Source organism: Hydra vulgaris, chromosome 06 (assembly GCF_038396675.1).
Source record: "Hydra vulgaris chromosome 06, alternate assembly HydraT2T_AEP".
Lineage (NCBI taxonomy): Eukaryota > Metazoa > Cnidaria > Hydrozoa > Anthoathecata > Hydridae > Hydra > Hydra vulgaris.
This window is the reverse complement of record NC_088925.1, coordinates 29182345-29206312: the sequence shown is the minus strand read 5'-3', so window position 1 is coordinate 29206312 and position 23968 is coordinate 29182345. Positions and strand designations below refer to the sequence as shown.

The following is a 23968-nucleotide window of genomic DNA, read 5'->3' as shown; positions in this document are numbered from 1 at the left end:
AACTGACCATGCCATTTTTAATATTTTTCACGATATATTTAAAGCATTTGACGAAAGTAAGTTTACCCTCGGAGTTTTTATAGATCTTAGCAAAGTCTTTGATACAGTAGACCATAGCATTCTTATAAAAAAACTTGAAAGTTATGGAATTAAAAGCACCTATTTAGAATGGCTCAAAAGTTATCTAAGCTGTAGAAAACAATACATAGCACACGAAGAAGGAAAAACTGATTACTTGACTATAACTTGCGGTGTTCCCCAAGGTTCAATTCTGGGTCCACTGTTATTCTTTATTTATGTAAACAACTTTCATAAGATTTCAAGTATTTTAAATTCAGTTATATTTGCAGATGACACAAATTTATTTTATTCTAATGGAAATGTCAACTTTTTATTTAAAATAGTAAACAAGGAATTTTTAAGTCTAGCAGAATGGTTTAAGGCAAAGAAATTGTCATTAAATTTAAATAAAACTAAGTATACTTTTTTTCATAGAATTCACGATAAAGACAATATTCCATTAAAACTTCCTGATCTTAATATTGGTAACTCTAAATTAATTAGAGAGTCATCATTAAAGTTTTTAGGAGTGATACTTGACAAAAACTTGTCATGGAGAGAACACATAAGAACGTTAGAAGATAAAATTTCAAAAAATACTGGCATTCTATACAAAGCTAAGCAATTATTAAAACAAAACTGTTTAAAAATCTTATATTTCTCCCTTATACACTGTTATATAAACTATGCAAATATTGTATGGTGCAGCTCTAATGTAAGTAAAGTTTAAAAATTGCGAAGTAGACAAAAACACGCAGTCAGAATTATTTCAGGTGCAGGTAGTTTTACACATTCTGAAAAACTATTTAAAAATCATCACATACTTAATGTTTTTCAGTTGAACCTTTATCAAATTCTTATATTTATGTACAAATTTCATAATAAAGTAACTACTATAATATTTAATACACTTTTCAATAAAATTAATCACGAGTACCCTACAAGGTTTTCAAATTACAATTATGAGCAACCTAAAATGCACAATTTGGCCACTAAATTTTCTATTGCCATCAGTGGTCCTAAACTATGGAACACTTTGTTAAATAACCAGCTGAAAGATTGTTTCTCGCTTTCTCTATCCAAACAAAAACTAAAACAAAAGCTTTCAACGATGTTAATGAATTAAATTCTTTTGAAGATTCTTTACTTCGTCTTTTTTTTTTTTTTTTCTCCTTCTTTTTTAACACATATCTTATTAACTGGTCTTTAATTTAAATTTTCCTTAAACTCTACTATTAACTTATTTTTAATTTTTAGGTGTAATTATTATCATTTTTTTATTTTTTATATTTTTTTACGATTTTCTTTTGATTATAGATTAGTTACTGATCTTAGCATACTTGTAAAATTTGTATTTATTTTTTATATCGTACAAAGTTATTTTTTGTAAGCATTTTAATGATTGAACACGCTTGCTGATGAAAGCACGTCGGGGCGTAGTAATAAGGCAAAAATTTTCTTCTTTTAGCCCCGGTCATGTAAATTTTATTTATATAAAACGGCATTGTATTCTTTTTTTAATGACGAAATAAAAATAAATAAAATGTATGTATGTGTCCAAGTCTAATTCTATATTAGACCTTGCAACTTGTAAAATGAATGTTGGTACAGTCTATGATTATTTTAAATTTGAATTGCTATCTAACAAGGACATAAAAAAAGAAAAATATATAGAATACTCAGCCTTTATTTATGATATACATAAATATTATTAATACGAATTCTTTTCTATTTTAGGAAAATCAAAAAACTTGTTGAGAAGTATGTTGAATGCACTGTAGGTTCAAGGTTTTGTCTTGCTATTTTAAGAAAAAGGAAACTCTAATGTGAATCTCCAGCAACACTACATTATTGTCAAGTAATTTACGTTTTAATGGTAAGATTATGCTTTGATGATAAGTTGCTTATAATGGTACACTTTAAAGTTAAATATGTTTTATTAAGTTTAATATATTTTATTAAGTTTAATATATTTTATTAAGTTTAATATATTTTATTAAGTTTAATATATTTTATTAAGTTTAATATATTTTATTAAGTTTAATATATTTTATTAAGTTTAATATATTTTATTAAGTTTAATATATTTTATTAAGTTTAATATATTTTATTAAGTTTAATATATTTTATTAAGTTTAATATATTTTATTAAGTTTAATATATTTTATTAAGTTTAATATATTTTATTAAGTTTAATATATTTTATTAAGTTTAATATATTTTATTAAGTTTAATATATTTTAGTAAGTTTAATATATTTTAGTAATTTGCAATAACATTTTGATATATTTCTATATAGATACAGTTTTGATTGAAACATGAAGACAAATAAAATGTTTTGGTTGAAATTTTCTATTAGGCGCTTCCTACATAAATGCAGTTTTCAAAAGTCAGGTATATTTGACACACCTCTAATTACGATATACATATACATTTTTTTTAAGGTAGTGCAATGAACATTTATTACAAATCAGCACGATTTTATAATTATTTATATTTATAGATAATTTTTTTATACTTTTATACACTTATATTTAAATTTTTAGATTTTTTCCTGAATAATCACAATTATTATTGCTATGGAAAAATAATAATGAAAAGCTTTTCACCATTCTAAATTTATGGTAAGTTAAATAAGCTACTTTATCGTAAAATAATATAGATTAAGTTGTCGAACTACATTTTTGTATTTGTAAATTTCTTTAAAGTTACAGTTATGGTCGAATGAAAGACTAATCGAATCAAATAAAACTTATGGTCAATTGCATATCGAATACAGTTATGGTCGAATAAAAGTATTATCGGATTAAATAAAAGACAAATGGGATAATAAAGTTGGTATTGTTCTCTGATGATACTATAGTTTCATAAATAGGTTGTCAACTTATGTTAATATTTTTGTAAATTTCATTATAGTTACAGTTATGAAAAAAATAAAAGATGAAGACAAATGGAATAATATGGGTGGAATTTTTCCATTGGCACCTTTAAAATTGCTAAATAACTGACCCACGTTATTTATTGTATTTATAAAACGTTCTAGTAATACAACCTAACGCTTCTTTATTTTTTATTTTTGTAATTGTTTTATAAACCAGCGTCTTTATTGCCTGGACAAAAAGTTAAATTAGTTATACTAAATTAATGTAGTATTAAGGTAGTTAAATTAGAAGGGGCTTTTTAATTCTCTGTGCTTAAGTAAAAATTTAAAAATAATTTTTTTTATACTTTTACTTAAGCCCATATTTCTTGAAAAAATAATCTTACTAGTTTAGCTATGTAATCTTCATAACACAACTAAACAACAAATAAAAAAATATGAAGTTCTACTAATAATAAAACCTAGTTTCTGAATTTAATACTAATGGTTCATACTTATTTCTCACTAAAATTGGCTACTCCAACCAAGTACCGAGTAAAAAGTTTATTATTCTTAAGTTCTCACTGAAACTTTGCTGGTACGGCTAATGGCTGAATAAAAACCTGAGTATTCCTACTAAATTCCGATTAAAACCTCCTTTTACCACTAAGTTACATGCCAGTACTTGTCAGAAACTTATTGGAAGTAAAATGAAATAAAATATTTTAGAGCTTTTAAAACTTTTATTTACAATTTCAAAATTTTCCTATTTATTTTTTTTGTTTATTAGATCTTATATAAATATTGGATTTTTAAATCAAATAATTTTTTTTTAGTTTTTTAAGAATTTTTATTTAATTGAAGAAAGAAACTATATTCTATGTTTCAATTTCAGATGGATAACATGCAAATGAGTAATTAAAATAAAACTTGATAAAAATTAAACACTTTTATAATAAAAGCTAATAACAATTTAAAGAACAACCTATAAATAAATTTATTTTTTGTTCTTGTTATGAAATTAAGAGGTTGAGAGGTTCTGGAGATCGCGTTCAGTTGTCGATAGAACTTTTTGGTCCAAAATAGCTTAGTAATTTTTACATATCGCTTTGGTATGCATGTTTCAAAAAGATAAACCTTGCATCTTGAATTTCTTGCATTGATACTAACTCCCTATTTTGGCTTTTTGAATCTTTGGCCAAAGCTTTTTACACCTTGCATTTTTTGCTGTTACGGCTTGGTTATTTTTTGCTAATCATAAAAAAAATTTTTTAATGACATTTGCTGTTTAATTTTATTAATTGATATTATCATGCCACCCTTGCTCCAAGTGGTATTATTAAAGATTTTGTGAAGTTGATTGAAACTACATTTGAGAATAACTGCTAAAGTGAGAGCTTCATAAATTTGTTAAAACTATTTAACTGGCGTTCGTGGTATATATTTTAAATAGGCTTTTGTCCAAGTAGATTACTGTGGGGTGATTTCGCCACAGAATGATAGAACAGTCCCAAAGTTAAAAAAATTATATAATGTACAATATTTTTGTTTTCTAAACAATATTTTATATTAACATTTATTATTATATAAACAAATTTATAAAATCATCGGACATTCATCAGGAGTTATCATATGATAAATTTATTAGAAATATTTTGAAGATATGATAAATTGTTTTTTGATATACACCTAAAACTAAAGTACTTTATAGTTTAAAAATAGTTTTCAAAATTCTTCTAAAATTTTGCATTTGAAAATGTCATTTTTTCGAATTGAAAGCATTTTTTATATTTGCTCTTCTTGTCATTAAATGCTCACCATCGCTGATTGTTTAAGTTCACTATATCAATTAGCATATTAAAAATAGACCATTATAAAATGTAAGCATCGATATTTAAAAAGGTAGTTGTTATGCCAATCGGTAATAAATATCTTTTGGCATTTTATATAAAAATAAAAAAACTCTGGATGAAACAGTGAGTTGTTTTTTGATGTTACAGAAACATCAAAAAACAACTCACTGTTGTGTGTGTGTGTGTTGTGTGTGTGTGTGTGTTTTCCAATCCAAGTAACTTGAAGAAGATGTTCTTCATCAAACAATAAAAAGCAAGTGGTTCAAGAAAGAGAAGGAATTTTTTGCCCAATCAGATAATAGCATATAGATTAAAAAAAAGGAAATCCCATAGTTTAAAATCATTATTTAATCAAAAGCTACCGAGTACATCAAATGCTTATTACAGAAACATCAAAAAACAACTCACTGTTGTGTGTGTGTGTGTGTTGATTGTGTGTGTGTGTTGTGTGTGCTGTTGTGTGTGTATGTGCTGTTGTGTGTGTGCTGTTGTGTGTGTGTGTGTATTACATGGGCGGATTCATCAAACGACTGGCCCCTTGCATTCCTAAGTCTGCTTAACATGCGTTTAGGAAAAAAATAATCCATTTTATAAATCTGTTACAAGCGGAAAGGTGGGCATATTAATTTTTTTTTGCTCTTAAAGCACTTTTTCAGAATGAGTTACTTTACTAAAAAAAATTGAAGTAAATAAGGAGTAAATATAAAAACAATCGATTTAAACTTGAAAAGATCCGTACTTTACGGGTCTGGATCGAATAATACGTTAGAAAAATGTTGGCCTAACATAGAACGGTTTTTGCAAAAAATCAAATAGAGAATTTAAATATTACGCCAAAAAAGCATTGGCCAAATGTTAGTCCAACAAAATAAACTAACGATGTTAAGACTTATGTTGGGCCAATGGAAGCTTGCTATCTGGGAAAAAAATATTAAGTAAAAGTCAGAAGTATACGAGTTAGAAAATTTGCATAGGAAAATAATGATTGACCGATCATTTAAGAAACACATCTACTTAAGTCTTTTTTAACTTTAGCTCAAAGCGCAAAAATTGAATAGATGTGATTTTTTTGTCAGGACTGAGTTAGCTAGCTACATAAAAACCTTTTATTTTTTGTTTTGAATGCGTTTTGACTGATCTTTTGTTTAACACCGATACCAACAACAAATAATATATAAAAAAATACATAAAGCTTTTTTAGTTTAATGGGCTTAGACGTGATGAATTTGTTAATAAAATATTGTATAGACAAACAATATAATACTACATTTTTACAAAACTTAAAAGTTAATTTAATCTTTTTTGTTGAAAGATAAACTGAAAATTGCCTCTGGATAAAACATTAAGACAGTTTTTGACGAGCGAATTTTACAATAAAATTAATAAAAGTTTATTCAACTCAATTTATTGATTTTTTCAACTAATTATCTTAATATTATTTACTTGAATTTTTAATAATATTTCTACGTGCGTATATAGTGGTTAAAGACTGGTGGCTAGATTCAGTATTAGTATTAAAGTTAAAATTTTTTAAGATATATAGTTCTTTTTAATACCTTGACCTGATTGAGGTAAACTATCTAAAACCTTGGAATTATTGCTCAGTAAATTTATCAAAAAAGTCATGTTACCCAAATAAAGTAGGAGTAAACTGAAAGTTGATGGAAATGTTCAGAATGTACTCCTCATTAATATTGGATAAAATCGGCCAAATTCGGACTGGAGCGTTGTCTGAAATCCAAAATGACGTTCAAGATGACATCTAAATGATATTTGCAATATCTCAGCTTGTAGATGATTTATAAATATGGTTCTTGCATCTAGTATTATATTTTTTATGTCAAGAAATTTTTTTTCGAAGTTTTTTGTTTTTTATAACAATAATAATTGATTGTTGTTAACCCAAAAACTTTTGCTTTAGTTTACTAAAATAAATTTTTTAATTAAAGAAAATTCGTTAAATCTCTTTCTAAGCTAGAGTAGTACTTGTTTAGAGAGGTACGTAAGTCTTATATACTTTTCTACCAACATAACTGTAATTATAGGCCTTCAGGTTGATTCAGTTCAGATATCAGCGATATCATTGGATCTGTCAGTTGCATTTTTTCAAAGTAGAGAAAGTTATTAAAAAAAAACCTGAGCGTCAACTTAATTTAGAACAAAATTTGTCTTTCAATAAATGATGTGGTTATCTCTGTGATAACGACAAATGCTATTATTCGATATCCGAATTAAATGATAAATTCTGTGAATTTCTTACCCCTGTAATTGACCCGTACAAAGAGAAAAATTTAAAAATTAAACTTCAAGCTCGTTTTGGAAATGAATTGCTAATTACAACCGTTACAGGTGAAAAAAAATTTTTATTTTGCTTTCTTCATGCAAGCCATGAGATTTTGCATATAGTTGGTACTTACAAAGATGCGGATAATGAACAGGAATAATGAGCAACTTTGGATTGTTCAAACAGTTGCAGCAATTATTCGAGAGAGGACATACGTTGTTGAGCTTATGAATTAAAACACTACCCTAAATTTTAGAATATGATGGTTATCTCACAGGAACAAGTTCCGAAAAGTTTACAAATCTTTGTTAAAAACGTGGTTAATAAGGACAAAAAAAGTATGAAAAATACCTTAAAAAGGAAGTGTGTCACTTTGAGCATGGATTATATATTAAACAAGACCAAGATCATTTCTGTTTAACATTTAAATTGGGTTTTGTGTATACTTGCACAGACTCTTTGAATCCAAGACTCTTACCAAAATGCTTTCCAATATTGGATTGCGTTCGTCATATAACGAAACAAAGCTTTTCGAGTCTGTTGTAACATCCAGCATTGACAATAAGATAGAGTCAGATGGTTTAATTCAGTTTGTTTTCGATAATGTTAATTTCAACACTAGCATTAAATGCTCATTTTTCACAGCATGGGTGGATTTTGATGTATTACTCCTGCGCATGCAATCAGTTCGTGTATAAATGTTAGTAAGCCACAGATTCTTTCTACTTCAAAAGAGATTTCAGGTATTGGGATAAAATTGGCTACTTGCAACAAGCTTAGCATTCCAGGCCTTTGAGATCTAATTATAGAGGACGTATATGGGGTTACACAAACTACGTCGATTCTTGATGCACCATTGCGACTTGACTTTCCGTCTATGTGTGGTGCATGGCTTGAAATAACTCGTAAACCTGGTTTAATTAGTTATATAGCACTATCGAAGGTCATCCAAACAATTAGTCTTATGTCTCATTAATGCCTTTAATTAACATTGCCCCAGAAGAACTAAGTACAATATGCACTTCACTCCTGATGGCTAAAAAAAAAACGCAAGAAAGCTAATCAACTGGCATGCTTTGTTACTTATAATCAGCCTCTATTTGCCAAAGCGTGCAAATTAGTTGCGACTTCAGATATTGATGGTGTTCTATCTTCGGCTGTTATTCGACTTGAAGGTTTCCATTTAATAATATTGTTCATGGGAGCTATTGACCAAATTATGTCTGGAAGCGGATTAGATGAGATTTGGGGAACTGTTTATGTAAAGATAACCGTGGTTCACATGCTGTATGGTCATGCCTATGCACGAACACTTCGAGCACACTTTATGACTCAATTAGCGCTGGCAGTTGTTGAACTGCAGGAATTAATTGAACCAATCGAAAAGACTACTAAAAGTTGAAATCAGCAGCTTACATTCCAAGATTCTGAATAACATATTATTGGCAGAAAGTCTCAACAAATGTCTAATCATTGGTAACATATTAGATAGAATAAACGCAGCAATGCAGTCTGCTGCTTCTTCAAATTTAACTGCAAAGCTATGGGTGCAATATTTTAATCAACTGCAACTGATGAGACTGTTCATTTGAGCAGAACAAACCGGAGACTGAAAGCTTTACTTGAATTGTGCGCGTCAAATGTTATTACATTTTCATGCATCAGCTCACTTGCCTTATGCAAAATCCGCTTATTTATATTTGCAACATGTTATCACTTAAGTCCAGAATGTCTCCAGAAGATTACTCAAAATTTACAAATGACGTATACTTCACCATTTGCCGAACACATAAATTTTGGGCCGGCATTTGGACTGACATGACAATAGAGCTGGTACTTAAAAGATCTATTGAGATACAGATAAGCTCACACGTTAAAGAGGTTTAGCGGTTTTTTTTAGAGGATTCTCGGTATGCTTGTATGTTCAACTGTTGCAGCAGGTATTGAATATTTTTGCGGTATCACTTTTGAATCGTCAAAGCAACGCAATGAACTGCTGAATCAAGCAAGCGACATTCGCAATACCGACATCTTTATTGGAGGGATAAAAAACCATAAACCATTTTGTAAAGCGCGACCTGAATTAATCTCTCTTTCCAACGGCATTGTAAGCGATGATAAAATTTACTCTGATGGAGCAGTTGAAACTGGCATAAATGCTAAGAACAAAATAGTTGGAATTAATTTTTCCAATGTTCATTTATAACGGAGGGATAAATTTTTATCCTTGGGCTCCTTGACGACCTCTGTGAAGGTTCACGAAAAGAAAGAATTATTAATATTCGACAGTTCTTTAATTGTATAAAATGTACAGTCAAAACAGATGAAGAACTTGCAGCATGTTTTAAGTACGAGTTGGAACCAAGGCCTCCAGCACTTTTTGATGAGTCGCTTTTAATGCAAAAAGTTCAAAAGTAGTTCTATGTAATGCAATAGAATCTATTGTGCCATGTGACGAAATAACACCTGCCTCAAAATTTGTCATCGATGGAGGATTTCAACACATTGCACGTATGAGACCAGTAACATATAAAGATATATATATATATATATATATATATATATATATAATATATATATATATATATATATATATATATATATATATAAATGTTATGTATCATATGTGCTACATTAAGATGGGAACAACTATTGGATTGTTTTCGATGGCTATTCTCATAGTCTACCTAATACCAAGTCAAAAAACACAGACGGCGTAAGTCCAAAGCAGTTTTATTAAATTTTATTTTTAACAAAACAAATTTTTTTCAAATCCTCAGTGCATGATGCCTGTTTAACATGAATTCCAGATTCTGGAATTCATGTTAAACAGGTACCAAGAGAAGCGGATATACTAATTTTCAAAACAGCAATTAATTTGTCAAGATATGGTTCCAACAAACCTGCAGTAAATATATGGAAGAAAGCACAGATCTGCTAGTATTACTTGTGGCACTAACAGGTTCAACTACTAATATTTTCATGATGAAACCTGGTAAAGATACTAACAAAGTTTACTGTGCAAACAAGCTGAGAAAATTTATTGCTTTTGCGTGCAATGTCTGGATGTTATTCAACATTATTTCCCTTCCGTCAATCAAAAAAAAAACTTCAAATTGTTGCATAACAATGTGGATATATGCAAATTCGTTGATTTATATAACAAGCCACAAACCAAACACGATGAAATTGCTCATGCTGGAGAACAATTTTTTTTAGCACTATATGGATTGAAAACCAAGTCAATCTCACTTGATAAGTTTCGTTATTATGAGTATTTTCGCAGAATAGCATTAAAACAGTTCACAAAACATTCGATTTAGCTGTATTACCTCCAATAATTTCCGGAGCAAAGCAACATTCATTTCGTGTCTCCCATCAGGTACAGTAATGGCGCGGTCATAACTTGGATCCACTGGAGTGGGGTTGGTTAACGATAGGATTAAATCTATCACCAAGATATCAAGCCTTCGGCTGTCAGCTCAAGAAAATTTGTTGCGTCTTTTGAGTAGTAACTGCAAAACTGGATGCATTAGGAATTGAAAATGTAAAAATAGTAAATCTAGTCTTATGAATAATATAATGACAATGGCGATTAAAATAACACAAAACTTTCTACCAAAATAATACAATCGTCGTAGTTGATGTGCAATGATTGAAAACGACTTTTAATACATATTTATATGGTATTTAGTTGGTTTTAATTGCTCATCTATGTGTTTGTCATTTAATGGATTGGATTGCTCAAATCCTACCAACATAAATGATAATGACACATCTGATGAAGATGAAGGTTATAACAATGATGCAAAGGAAGACGTCAATAGTTCAGATGAAGAGCTTATTTGAGAAATTTACAATAAAATATATAAAAAGTTTGAGATAAAATAATTATGATAATTTTGTAACAATATCAGATACGTGTAGTTAAGCCATTGTTCAATATTTTTTGCCATGTTTAAATGTTTTTGATTTCTTTATTTAATGTTTAAATATACACTAGGATTTTCTTCCAAGCAAATTTCTTAAAGACTTGTAAAACCGTGGCTTCGTTATGAACTGTTATTTTTTATACTAACATGTATGATACGTTTATTGAAAACTTATATTCGGTATGCTACATCTTTGTTTTCTCAATAAAAAATTTCAAGCCGCAAAACTTCTTTTAAAAATTTTATACTTTCATAGCCATTTATGATATTACCAACCATTTTTTATTTCCAAAAAAATAAAATTGTAAATATGGAATTGCTTGTAATGAAAAACATAATACTTGACGAAAAAATTGTACTTCAATTTGATCAACATGCTAATATATTAGGCATACACAACTAGCTGAGATATTGAATATTTTAATTTTAAAGCCGATTTTGCCGCCATCTTGAATTTTGATAATCATTTTAATTTTTAAAAAACTAAAAAGATCAGAAACAATTTTCCTGACCTTATAAACGGAATAGTAGACACAAGAATCGTGTTTCAAAGTGATCTACAAGCTCAGATATTACAAACTGTACTTTCGATGCCATCTTGGATTTCAGATAAAGCTACACTCTAACTTTGGACGATTTTTCTAATATGAATCAAAAAGCATACAGAATATTTACAGCAATTTTTAGCTTGCTCCTCATTTTTGCCGGGTCAAAACCTAATTTGACAGACCTTTGAGTTATTAAGTTTTTGGTAGGTATAAAAATGTTATAAAAACAAATTTATAAACAAAATTTTATAAATTATCTTAATAAAGGACTTATTATTAGCAAAATTATCTTAATAAAGGACTTATTATTAGCAAAATTATCTTAATAAAGGACTTATTATTAGCAAAATTATCTTAATAAACGACTTATTATTAGCAAAATTATCTTAATAAACGACTTATTATTAGCAAAATTATCTTAATAAACGACTTATTTTTAGCAAAATTATCTTAATAAACGACTTATTATTAGCAAAATTATCTTAATAAACGACTTCTTATTAGCAAAACTTTTGGTTGAACTGACGCCAACACCAAAACAGTTATGTTATGTTCAATAATATTTTTTTCGACAAGAACGCTTTAACAAAGTAAAATCTTTTTTTAATGATAAACTTTTAAAATCTTAATTTATTAGTTTAAACTGAAAAGTTACAAAATAGCCTATAGAACGCATTACTATTTTTTTATCTTAAATTCTAATGAATATTTTATCAAATAAAAGTAAATGTTTAATTTAACAGAATTAAAAAGAAAAATTATTGGTTGAATAGCTTAGTTAAAGTTTGTCCCTTTATCTTTCAGAATTACTAAAACAATTATTCAAAACATAATCCTAGAAAATTTCAAAATAATTATCGCAGCTAAAAATATTCCACAAACCACAGATGCAATGGCATAACTCTTTGCAGAATTCGACGCAATATGAGCTCTGTAAATGTCTCCTTGTGAAATAGCTGTATCGACCTAAGAATAAAAAAAAAAAAGTATAATTTAACTCACTCTTACAATTAAAACTTTGTTAAAAAATATCAAGAATCTAATGCAAGTTAATAAGTTAAGGCCAGCAGTACTATGGTGGGGTGGGGGGTGGTAGAGTTGACTGATGAGAGTAGTAAAGATCACAAGTTTTTGTTTTTTTTTCAGAAATTTCTAGATATAGAGAACTTTTTTTATAAAATGAGGTTTGTGCCCTTCCAATTTAAAATCGTGTTGTTGGCCCTGTAAGTAGAAATTAAAAAACCTCTTTAGATTTAACAATCGACATAATTCCAAAAGGCCAGAAGCAGAATATACAAGATAACCATGCAGCTGCACCATAGTTATTTGGAAGCTCTTTTACAACACATGCCGCAGGTTGTTGAATAAAAGTGTTTGTTGCTAGATAAGGCTAAAATAGTAATATAATATTATCATTTCACCACCAAAAGTAATATATATATTTATATTAACTAAAGTATATATATATTTATATTAACTAAAGTTTGAATTTTATTTATCTTATGTTATAAAAACAAATTGTTAAAAAACACAAAAAGAATTTAATGCGCTCCATCCTTAATTTATTAACGGACACGATTTTAAATTTTTTTTATGCATTTGATTTGGGTAAAACTAACTATTTTGAATATAATAATATAATATTCTTTCATTAAATATCAAATAATTAATATAAAATATAAATTAAAAACTATTTAATGGTCTACCAATAGTGCCTTTTGAGCGGCAAACAACTTACAGTTTCCCATTTACAGCCAATATTTAATTTACAAATAACTTAAAGTTACGTTACAATTAGAACAAAAACGTTTTAACTAACATTTTTTGTTAAATAATTGATTGAGATTGATAATGCACATGTGGATTGGCAGTAGAGTGGCTGAAAGCGTCAAACATCTGATTTTGTATTTTTAAGTGAAAAAAGAAATTTTCCAATAATTCTTACTGTATGTATTTATTTAATTTTTGCAATTTATCGTATTCTTGTTGTAATTATGTATCAACTTGTTTTATATAACTTGTATTTGTGAATTTATATAATGAGAAATTTGTAAAAAGTACTTTACGCTTACTATAGGGGCTTGGTGACAAAACTTCTGTCTTCTACTTGCTCCTGTCGTTATTAACTTTTTATTTAAACTTTATTGATAAAAATTGCAAAACAAGAACGTTTGAAAAATGTTGATAAATGACTAATAAATGTTTCTCGACATTGTCCTGAGAAAATAATTAATAAGTTTCTCCAAAAAAATTTAAGTTCACTTATAGAGAGAATTAAATTCTCAGTTCTCATTATAAAAAAAACTTATATTATTGCGTAAATAGTAGGGTTGAAAATTACTAAATAAGATTAACTTTTGTGAAACAACAAAAAGTAGATGTTTTCCGAGTTAGCTTGTCTTTTGAGCTTGTGTAAAATATAATTGTTTTATTAACTTCTCTCAATAACGATATAAAATATTCACAAAATAAAATCTTTTTAAGATTGAAAAGTTTTATTTTTGTATTATTTTTGTACAATATCTTAAAGAAAAGAAGATTTTTTATGTGTAAAGATTTTATACAAAGAGGATTTTTGTGGCACGGTGTTGGGGGAAAGGGGTTGTTCTACCCTCAGAAAGAAGGTGATTACAGTCGGTGTTTGACGAATTTAGCTGGCTAGTCCGGTACTTGACACAAATTAGTCGGGTGAATTTTAGTTTTTAAAGAACTTTTTTTTTTTTAAAGAAAAACAATCGGTTCTTTTTACGGATTCGTATTCCCTTATTTTTTATTTTATTAATTTATAAAGTCAAATGTGCCCAAGCAAGGTTGTGGCGAGTGAGACTTAAGTCTCAAAAGCATATATTTAAACATAGCGGTGGAATTTATTACTTCTAAATTAGTTCTTTATTTTTATTACTAACTATATTTTTAAGTAGTTTAACTTTAGTAAAAACAATTTCTTTTTGTCTTTCCTTAATCGACAACGTCATTACTCGAGAAAAAATTGTAAAGTACTGTAAATTTTCAATCAAATCATTAAATATAAATATAAATATATATATATATATATAGTTTTACAGTTTTCAATAACTTTTAGGCCAATTTAATATATGCTGAAAAATGCCCCATTACCTTTAAGGATAAGGGTGCACATAAACATCACTATGCCTAGCAAATAACGGGATAAAACAGTTTAAAAAAATTTTCAAAATCATAGTTTAAAGTTATCATAAAAAACTCAAAACAATACCAAAAATGTGTTTTACAAAGAAGGGTTTTCTAAAATTTTCATAATCTACTTTAAAATATTTTACCATAAAAATGTGAATTGCAACTGCCTAAATAAGATATAAAATTTTACCCGTTAATTGTAAAATAACATATCTTTTTTTGAAAATTTCAAAAAACTTCCAGAGAACCGGAAATTTTTACGAGTTGAAAGTTTCTGAGAAATTTTCAACTCTTTAAAAACAGTCAAAATATTCCTTAAAAAATTAATTAGATTAGTTAAACTTAACACATTTAAAATCTGTTTTAGCTTGCCCAATATGGCATCTTTTTAAACTTTGTTAATCTTAAAGAGGCTTTTTTAGAAGTTAAAATTAGAAAGCAGCTATTATTTTAGCTAATAAAATAGTTAAAAAAAAAAAAAAATTAACACCATATATCAAATCAAAATTTAATTTGTTGCTGTTTTTTGATAATAATAAAATGCATTCACATTTCAATAAAGTACTAAAAACGTAAAAAGTGTATTTGAAACTCACTAAAGTAGTAGATAACGTTCTTGAAGTCATTGGCTGTTTTTTTAGACAATATATCCATTTTGGCTCATTCAAAAACAAAGCCAATTATTTGAAGATTCAATGTTTTAAGTTAAGTTTACAGCTGTAAGTAGGATAAATATAAGGTGTTAAGTTTTAAGGTGTACTGTAAGCTGTATAAATAAAGCAGTGTGTAAATGTGATGTAGCCGCATGAATGAAAGTAATGCTGCTGTATGTATAATGTTGTGTTGCTGCATGTATGTAGTGTAGCTCTATAAATGATTGTAATATAGCTAAACATTTAATTGTAATATAGATTTGAATGAATGAAATGTAGCTGTAGAAGTAAGTGTAATACAGTTGTATGTATGCTAAAGTATCTTTACGATTGAATGTTAGATAGTTATGTAGCTATGGAAGGTATGTATAAATTTAATGTAGCTACATGTATGAATGTAAAGTAGCTGAATGAATAAATGTAATGTTGCTGTATTTATGAATGCAGCTGTTGAATAAACGCTATGTAACTATTTGAATTGGTGCATTGTAGCATTTTGAATGAATGTAGTTGTATGTATAAATGTAATCTAACTGTATAAATGAATGTAATTGAACTGTATGTATGAATTTAATGTAGCTGCATGAATAAATGTTTTCTAGTTATATAAATAAATGTAATCTAGCTGTATGTATAAATGTAACGTATCTGAATGTATGAATGTAATGTAGCAGTATAAATAAATGTAAAGAAGCTGAATGTATATATGTATTGTAGCTGTATGCACTAATGTTATGTAGCTGTATGTGTTAATATAATATAGCTTGATGAATGAATATAGCCGTATGTATAAATGTGATGTAACTGTATGAATAAATGTAATGTAGCTGTGTATATGATTGTTGAGTTCCTGTATATAAGGATGCAAAGTAGCTTTATGTATGAACTTGATGTAGCTGCATGTGTATTTGTAATGTAAATGTATGAACAAATATAATAGAGCTGTAGGTATGAATGTAATGTAGCTGAATTAATAAACGTAATCTAGCTGTATGTATAAACAAAATGTATTTTTATGTATGAATGAAATATAGCTGTATGTATAAATGTAATGTAGGTGTTTGAATAAATGACATGTAACTGTTTGTATGAATGTTGAGTAGTATGAAGGTTATGTAGCTGAATGAACTGAATATTACGTATCTGTATAAATAAATGTAAAGTAGCCATACGTATGAAGGTAATGTAGCTCTTTGAATGAATGTAATGTAGCTGAATAAATAAATGTAATGTAACTGTATATATAAATGTGATGTTGCTGTTTGTATTAATGTATTTGTAGCTGTATTTTATTTGTATGAATGAATGTAATATTGTTGTATGATTAAATGTAATTTAGCTTTATGTATAAATCTAGAGTTGTTGTATGAATGAATGTAATATTGTTGTATGATTAAATGTAATTTAGCTTTATGTATAAATCTAGAGTTGTTGTATGAATGAATATAATATAGACGAATGTATGAGTGTTATGTAGCTGTGTGAATAAATGTAATGTATTTGCGTGTATAAAGTAATTATAAGTAAGTAATTGAAAGTATGTATGCTAAAAGCTATAATGAGGAGGCTGCAACCTGCTAGATTCCAAAAATAATGACTTTTAAAGCTTTAAAAATTAAAAAGAATTTGCTTCTGCGGCGCTAACTTTTAATTTGGAAAAGTTATCATTATAGCTTTCAGATTTATATTTATTATTAAAAAACTATTAATAAAATTTTTTAAATAATTAAGCAAAATGTTTGTTAAAACCCTGAAGCAAATCTTTTTTTAAACATGAATTTCGTGTATCTAATTAAGTTTATTAGCATTTAATTTAAACAAATTAAACTGTAGGCAGTTTAATTTTTTAGGTCTTTTATTTTTTAGGTCTTTTATTTTTTAGGTCTTAAGATTATTCTAAATAATAGGTTGCAGTTTAATTAAAATAATTGGAAACTTCTCGAAAGCATCGCTTTCTTTTCAGTTTTCAAAAAAATTTTAAACAAAAATGAGCGGATAGCATACGTTATCAGTTAACGCAATTAGCTTACATTATCAAATTATTTAATAATTATTACAAATATATGACTAACAACTCAACTGCACGCTGTGAAGTTATTTGTTACCTATATAGCTAGCCATCATGTTTTTAAAATATAACACCATATAGTTATACTTTTCATCCGTCAGTAAGTTGAACACCGGTCAAGAACACAGGCTTGTAAACATTAGTTAAGTTATTACACAATCCTAACTTATTTTGCAATAAACAATTATATCGTAAATAAAAATAATCATGTTTGTTTGAGTTGGGTCAAGTAAATATCTTTAAGTATTGACAATCAATCTAGCAGTTAAAAACATGTGTTTTACTGCTACACTGTTTGATTGAAAGAATTAATATTCACTTTCCAAACATGCTAGACGTGAAAATTTTTTATTGTTTTTCCAAAACACTACTGTGTCATTTGTTTCTTCTCCTTTTCATATACAACAAATACAATTTTTGATTTCTTAGTTAAAGGTTGCCGTCCGTTTTAATCATAAACGGAAACAGTTATTTCTTTGCAGTAGGATGATTTTCTAGAACATATTTAAAAATCAACCATGCAAATAAATCAATATAAAAAATATTTAAATTTTTTTCTATATCAAATTTTGTTTATATCTAATTACCAAGCATGATCACTTGGTAAATTTGATCAATTTTCACATAGGTAAATCATCAGCAGCTTAGGCAGCAATGTTTTATGTTTGAATAATGGCATAAAATAAAGAGAGTTTTCCTCACAACTTTTGTCATGTTTCAAAAAAATTGTAAATAATTTACAAATTCGCTTTGTCCAAAAATCGGTCGTCCAGAAATTACGTCGCGCAGTTTTTGATATTTTTGACCCCCTCCACCCTCCATTGTAACATATCCATAACACTTTATTGACCCCCCTCCCACCAAAAATACGCAACAATTTTGCACCCTTACCCCTGAAAAATATTTTTTAGGAATTTGGACAAAGTTTTACAAAAAACAAAACGATTTTAAATATAAAAATGCCTATAATTTTCTTAGCTTCTTTGAGTTAATTAATAACCTTAAAATCGAAAACCTTATACAGCACTTGGATTACCAAGGGTCATAAATTATATTACAAGAGTCATAAATCTCATGCTAATTTACAAATATATTAAAACTATAAAACTCTATTTGTAAAAATTCGTAAAACCTAAAAAAAAATTATTACTCTAATCTAATTATTAAATATAAAAATGACTCAAAACAAATATGGAAAATATTGAAAGAAATAACTGGGAAACAGAAAACCTGCTTAAATTCATTCCAAAAATGATTAAAATTGTCAATGTAAGTGTAAGTGAACCAAATGAAAGAGCGAAAGAATTTAATAAATACTTCACTAATATCGGAAGTAGGCTGGCTGATAGTATTCCTTCTATAAATATTTCCTGTAAAGATTTTTTGACAACTTCAAATGATTTTCTTCCCATGACTTATTCCTAGATTTATCAACTCAAGAGTTTAAAGGAGCCTCTAAAAATAAATAAAGCAATCGGTGCGGATGGAATTAACGGGAACTCAGTTATAGATTGGTATGAAAGATTTTATGTTTAAAGTTTTCAAAACATCTATACAACAAGAGTTTTTTCCTGATCTATTAAAAATTGCCAAAATTATCCCAATTTATAAAGGCAGAGAAAAATCAAACGTCAATAGTTATCACCCTATTACTATCCTTCCTACGTTTTCAAAAATATTAGAAAAAATCATTTTAGAAAAGATGATATCTTACTTTCTTATATTACTTTCTAAATTAGTTTAAAAACTTTAAAAATTCTTATTAAGTTACCATACTTCCTAAATTAGTTTAAAAACAGTACTTTACATTTAATGTGCAGATGTCTGAATTATTATACCCCGACATAGAACTAGAACAGCATAACACACAGTTATTTCAAAAAACTCATCTTATTTTGTTCACCATTCTTTGTAAAAAAACATAAAATAAAAGTATTAATTTATCAAAAAAAATAGAATTCTTCATTTCTAACAATAACTAATATTCTAGGTGTTATGGATGTTCAATGTACATATGTTTATTTGTTATTGTCGTTGATAACTATAGTAATTTACAGAACCTGATATTGTTAAAGGTATAAGTTATATTATCTGGAGCAATAACTATATCATTTTGAGTTAATTTCTTAATGTTTTCATTGCACTGGGACCTGATAAAACCTTCTAATCACTGATTGAACTTATACTTGTAAGTAAGTTGTTAATGTTAATGTTTTATATTAAATATTGCATTTAATTTGGCAAGGAAAGTAATAGTATGTTCATCTCTGTGTAATTCAAATAAAACTTTATTTAGAACAGGTAAAAGAACTATAAAAAACCTTCTTTAAGTGTACTATATATTATTTATTTAACAGAAAAGATAAACGATACATTATCAATCTACATCATCTTTTAAATAATCTACATCATCAATTATAAATAAAACTTTATAAATAAAGTTTTATTTAATTGCAAAGATTTTGATTTACACATCAAAATCTTTATAATTAAATAAAACTTTATTTATAAAAAACTCCTAGAATATAGCGTCTTAAATACAGTATGAAGTGAAATGTTGTTCTAAATATAAATATCTTCATGACAGTCACATCTGGTTAATCTTTTAAAGACAAAATAGTTTCAACAAGAAGCTTTTTTAACAACATAACATATATAACATAAATGCTTTATTTATATATAGCTATAAACTATTATTATATATAGATTATATATACTACATTATATACAGAAGCCATTTGTACAACTGACAGAAGTCAAGTCATTGCGAATAATGAAGATCATTAATATTTAGGAAGAAGCATAATTCGTATATGACTTTTTAAAGTATACATGATGAAAAACTGCGCTCTATATACCAAATGCTATAGCTGGGTAAAGGAAACAAGGTTAAAGCTGAAAAATGCTCAGAATCATTTTACTAGGAAGGCAGAAAAAAAGTCTCTTTTTAAATAGCAACATTTGAACTGATTAAACCAAAGATATGAAATTTTCAATGAAACCATTTCACAAATCCTTGTTTACAAAAAAACTTTATTGATCGCTCTAATTTAGGGAAATGTGTCAGAAATAGCTATAGGCATGTGACTTTCTCTGTTTAAGGCAAACACATATGTGAGTCAAAATTATAAGAAAAAATTGTAAAAAAATTAACATACTTCCTGCGCATTTTTCAGTGATGGTACAATTTTGTACCGAGACATTTGAATGGGTAATAATAAAAATGAATAAAAAAATTAATTCCAACGGAGCATGCCATAGTCTTTTTATGTTTGAATGTTAGTTTTTATCTTCTACAATTAATAGTATATATAGCTCTCTTTTATGCAAGTAGCTTTTTATTGAATGTCTTGCTTTTTGACATCAAATTATATTTAGCTTTTAATTTTATTTTTTACATTATATTATTTTTAATAATTATTGATGGTCTGAGTGATTTTTGCACTGTTTTTATGTAAATTTTTTTTTAATAAAGTAATTGCATTAAATAATAAATGCTCGGGTAAGTTTTGAGTTTAAATACTATTTAAATATTTATTATACTAAATTTATTTAATTAAGTAATTAAAATTCATTTTTATTGTTTTTACCAGTAACTTTTAAGCAAAATCTTCAATAAAAAAATAGATCATATAAATTTACTTTATAAATGCCAAGATATATTATTAAGTATTAGATAACAAAACTAGACATTTTTTCAATACTATTTGACAAACTATAATACCTTTTTATTATTATAGTTCAATATTAAATACGTCTTTACAAAATATAACAATTTTTAATTTTAAAATACAAGTTTAAAAAACTTATATTAACTATAGAAGTAAACGTAAATCTTAAAGTTTGTAGGTTCAGATAGTTCAATTGTATACAAACCCTGTTTTAGTTTTAACCCTTTTCTTTGTAAATAAACTCTGTTTAGTTTGAAATTTACTAAGTAAAATTACTTACATTTCCAACTACTGGTTGCAGCACTTGAACTTGTATGGCTTCGGAATAAGGAGGTGGTTCATCTTATTTAAAAAAAAAAGATTACAAAAATCCGATGATAAAAAACCTAATGTAGAATAAAGTTTAAAATTTTGTTTGTTACTTTTTTTTAGTAAGCCCAGACTCCCTCCACTGCCCTCGACTTGCATATTTATTGGCGTTTTGCAAAAAACAACTTTTTTATTAAGAACATACAATATTTCATTTATGAACTAAAATTTGAAATTTTAGTTGTCTGTTGCAAAAAAAACATATCAGCTTTGATAAATCCTTTTTACGAACTAAAAATATATAAAATTTCAAAAAACTTCAAAAAGTTTAAGTAAATTTAACTTATTTTTAGTTTATCCCACGTTTTAAAGTTTGTTTTTAAAGTTTATTGTTATATTTTTGACTTCTTTTCTCATCATAACAATTGTTTTAGCTTACAAAGTAAAAATGGTTTAAAAATCAGGGTAATAACATTGTTTTATTAGATAAATAATGTTGAAAATGTTGATTTAGTGATAATTTTTTATAACTTAGATGTTATTTTAGTGATAACTTTTCTACTAAAATGTTGTTTTTCTGATATTTTTTCAACTAAAATACAAATAAAAGACAAGATGCATTAAACTCGACCTCAGCTCTATATTAATTTAAATCAAAATTTTCAGGAGTATTTAGTATTTCATGTCACCCTAATCTATAAATAGTTTACAAACAAACAATTTTGATAAATAGATGAAATCTTGATAAATCTTCGCAAATCATCTTTGTTGATAACATTTATTTCGATGATTTTGTTTTTTGTGGTTGCACTTTTACTATTACTAGTCTCGATAAGTCAATGAAAAATGTTTTAATCTATATATGCACTTATTTAAATGCTCCTATTAGTAAAATTTTAATTTGGTTTAAGTTAAATAATGGTACTTGTTAAAAAAAACATTGATAAAATTACATTAACGAAATTGCACTTTCAATAACCTTCGATAACAGAAAAAATTATTGGTGGAAGAAGACAAAATGGCGGAAAAAGACCTGAAATTTCTTCTTTTTGATTTTATTTTTTATTTTCATGAAATTATGCAAAAAAAAAAAACAAGTTTTTAACTACATGCACTCCTAAGTTACGACGTCACTTAAAACGTAAACGTCGCGCGAAAGAGAGGGTAGTGATAAACAGTTAAGTATTTATAAAATTTAAAACTAATCGTTATTCTTAATAAAACTAATCATAACATAGCTTTTATTAAATAACAACAGTAGCTAATAAAAGGGTTTTTGGCAAAAATTCTCTTTGTAAGCAAATTACCTTAACGGTATTATTACAGCATTATTGATAAACTCTGTAAAACTAATTTATCAGATTGTCTTAAGAATTTAAGTTTTGAATTTGAATACAAATTCAAAATCAGAATACCTTTTCTTTGACAAACTGCTCAAAATACTTTCATCGCATTAAAAAAACAATAAGTTAAGTAGATGAGCAAAACTGTGATCAGATAAATTAAAAGCCAACAAAGATAAATATATATAACAAGAAAGTGGAAATTGTATATGTAGCTAAAAATCAATAAACAATTTGATACATTTTCAATTTCGCTCTGCCAAGTTGCTATTTCAATTGTGCTCTTGTATTAATTATATTATTTCAAATGTACTTAAGTACTTTTGAAATAAGTAAGTATTAACCGTAAGCAAAGAATTTATTGATAAATCGAGACAAAAACCTTTTCAAAGTACGTTTAAGAGATGCTCTAAGACGTTTTAGACGATTGCCTTTAAGACAAAAAAATAGCATTTATAGCGAGCCAAAGGAAAACTGCCGAAATTAATTTATAATACTTTCAGTGTTCTGACAAACGAAGTTTAAATCGCTAAAGAATCAAAAAAGTATTTTATTTTTGTTTATTTTGTTAATTTAATTAATACATTTTGTTAAAAAAATATATTAACTAAAGTAACAAATGAGTTAATGACAAAATTATCGAAATTGTTAAATTTACAAATTTAATAATATGGAAATTAACAAAATTACTGAACTTACTTTTGACGTCTGGTTCCATTATTCTAATATTTTTGCAAAATATGCTGTATATTTAAATTAATTTTTTTTATGTTTTTTCTTAAAAAATGCATACAAACATACATACACACATACATACATACATTTATACATACATACATACATACATACATACATACATACATACATACATACATACATACATACATACATACATACATACATACATACATACATACATACATACATACATACATACATACATACATACATACATACATACATACATACATACATACATACATACATACATACATACATACATACATACATACATACATACATACATACATACATACATACATACATACTTACATACATTCATACATTCATGAATTAATAATAAACTAAATATATTTAAATTAACTAAAGAAATTTTCAACTTTAAAAATCTTAAGATCTTTTATAATGTGAAACTGTCTAAATTATTGTTATCATAACAAGTAAACATTGTAATATTATGCTTTAGCTCTCAAGTTTGTAGTTTTTAATT

At 26.9% G+C, this 23968-nt stretch overlaps 1 long non-coding RNA gene across 2 annotated transcripts; it reads right to left on the bottom strand.

Annotated features, from left to right (window-relative positions):
• Positions 1-12084: 12084 nt before the first annotated feature.
• On the bottom strand, positions 12085-23592 carry LOC105845932 (uncharacterized). Of its 2 annotated transcripts, none has more exons than XR_010638802.1 (4): positions 23437-23592; positions 21366-21427; positions 12781-12927; positions 12085-12503 (listed from the first exon to the last, which is right to left on the bottom strand). It is a non-coding gene; the product is annotated as an uncharacterized LOC105845932 (long non-coding RNA). The 2 variants fall into 2 exon arrangements; XR_010638801.1 differs by lacking the exon at positions 23437-23592 and adding an exon at positions 21508-21568.
• Between the last annotated feature and the right edge of the window lie 376 nt (positions 23593-23968).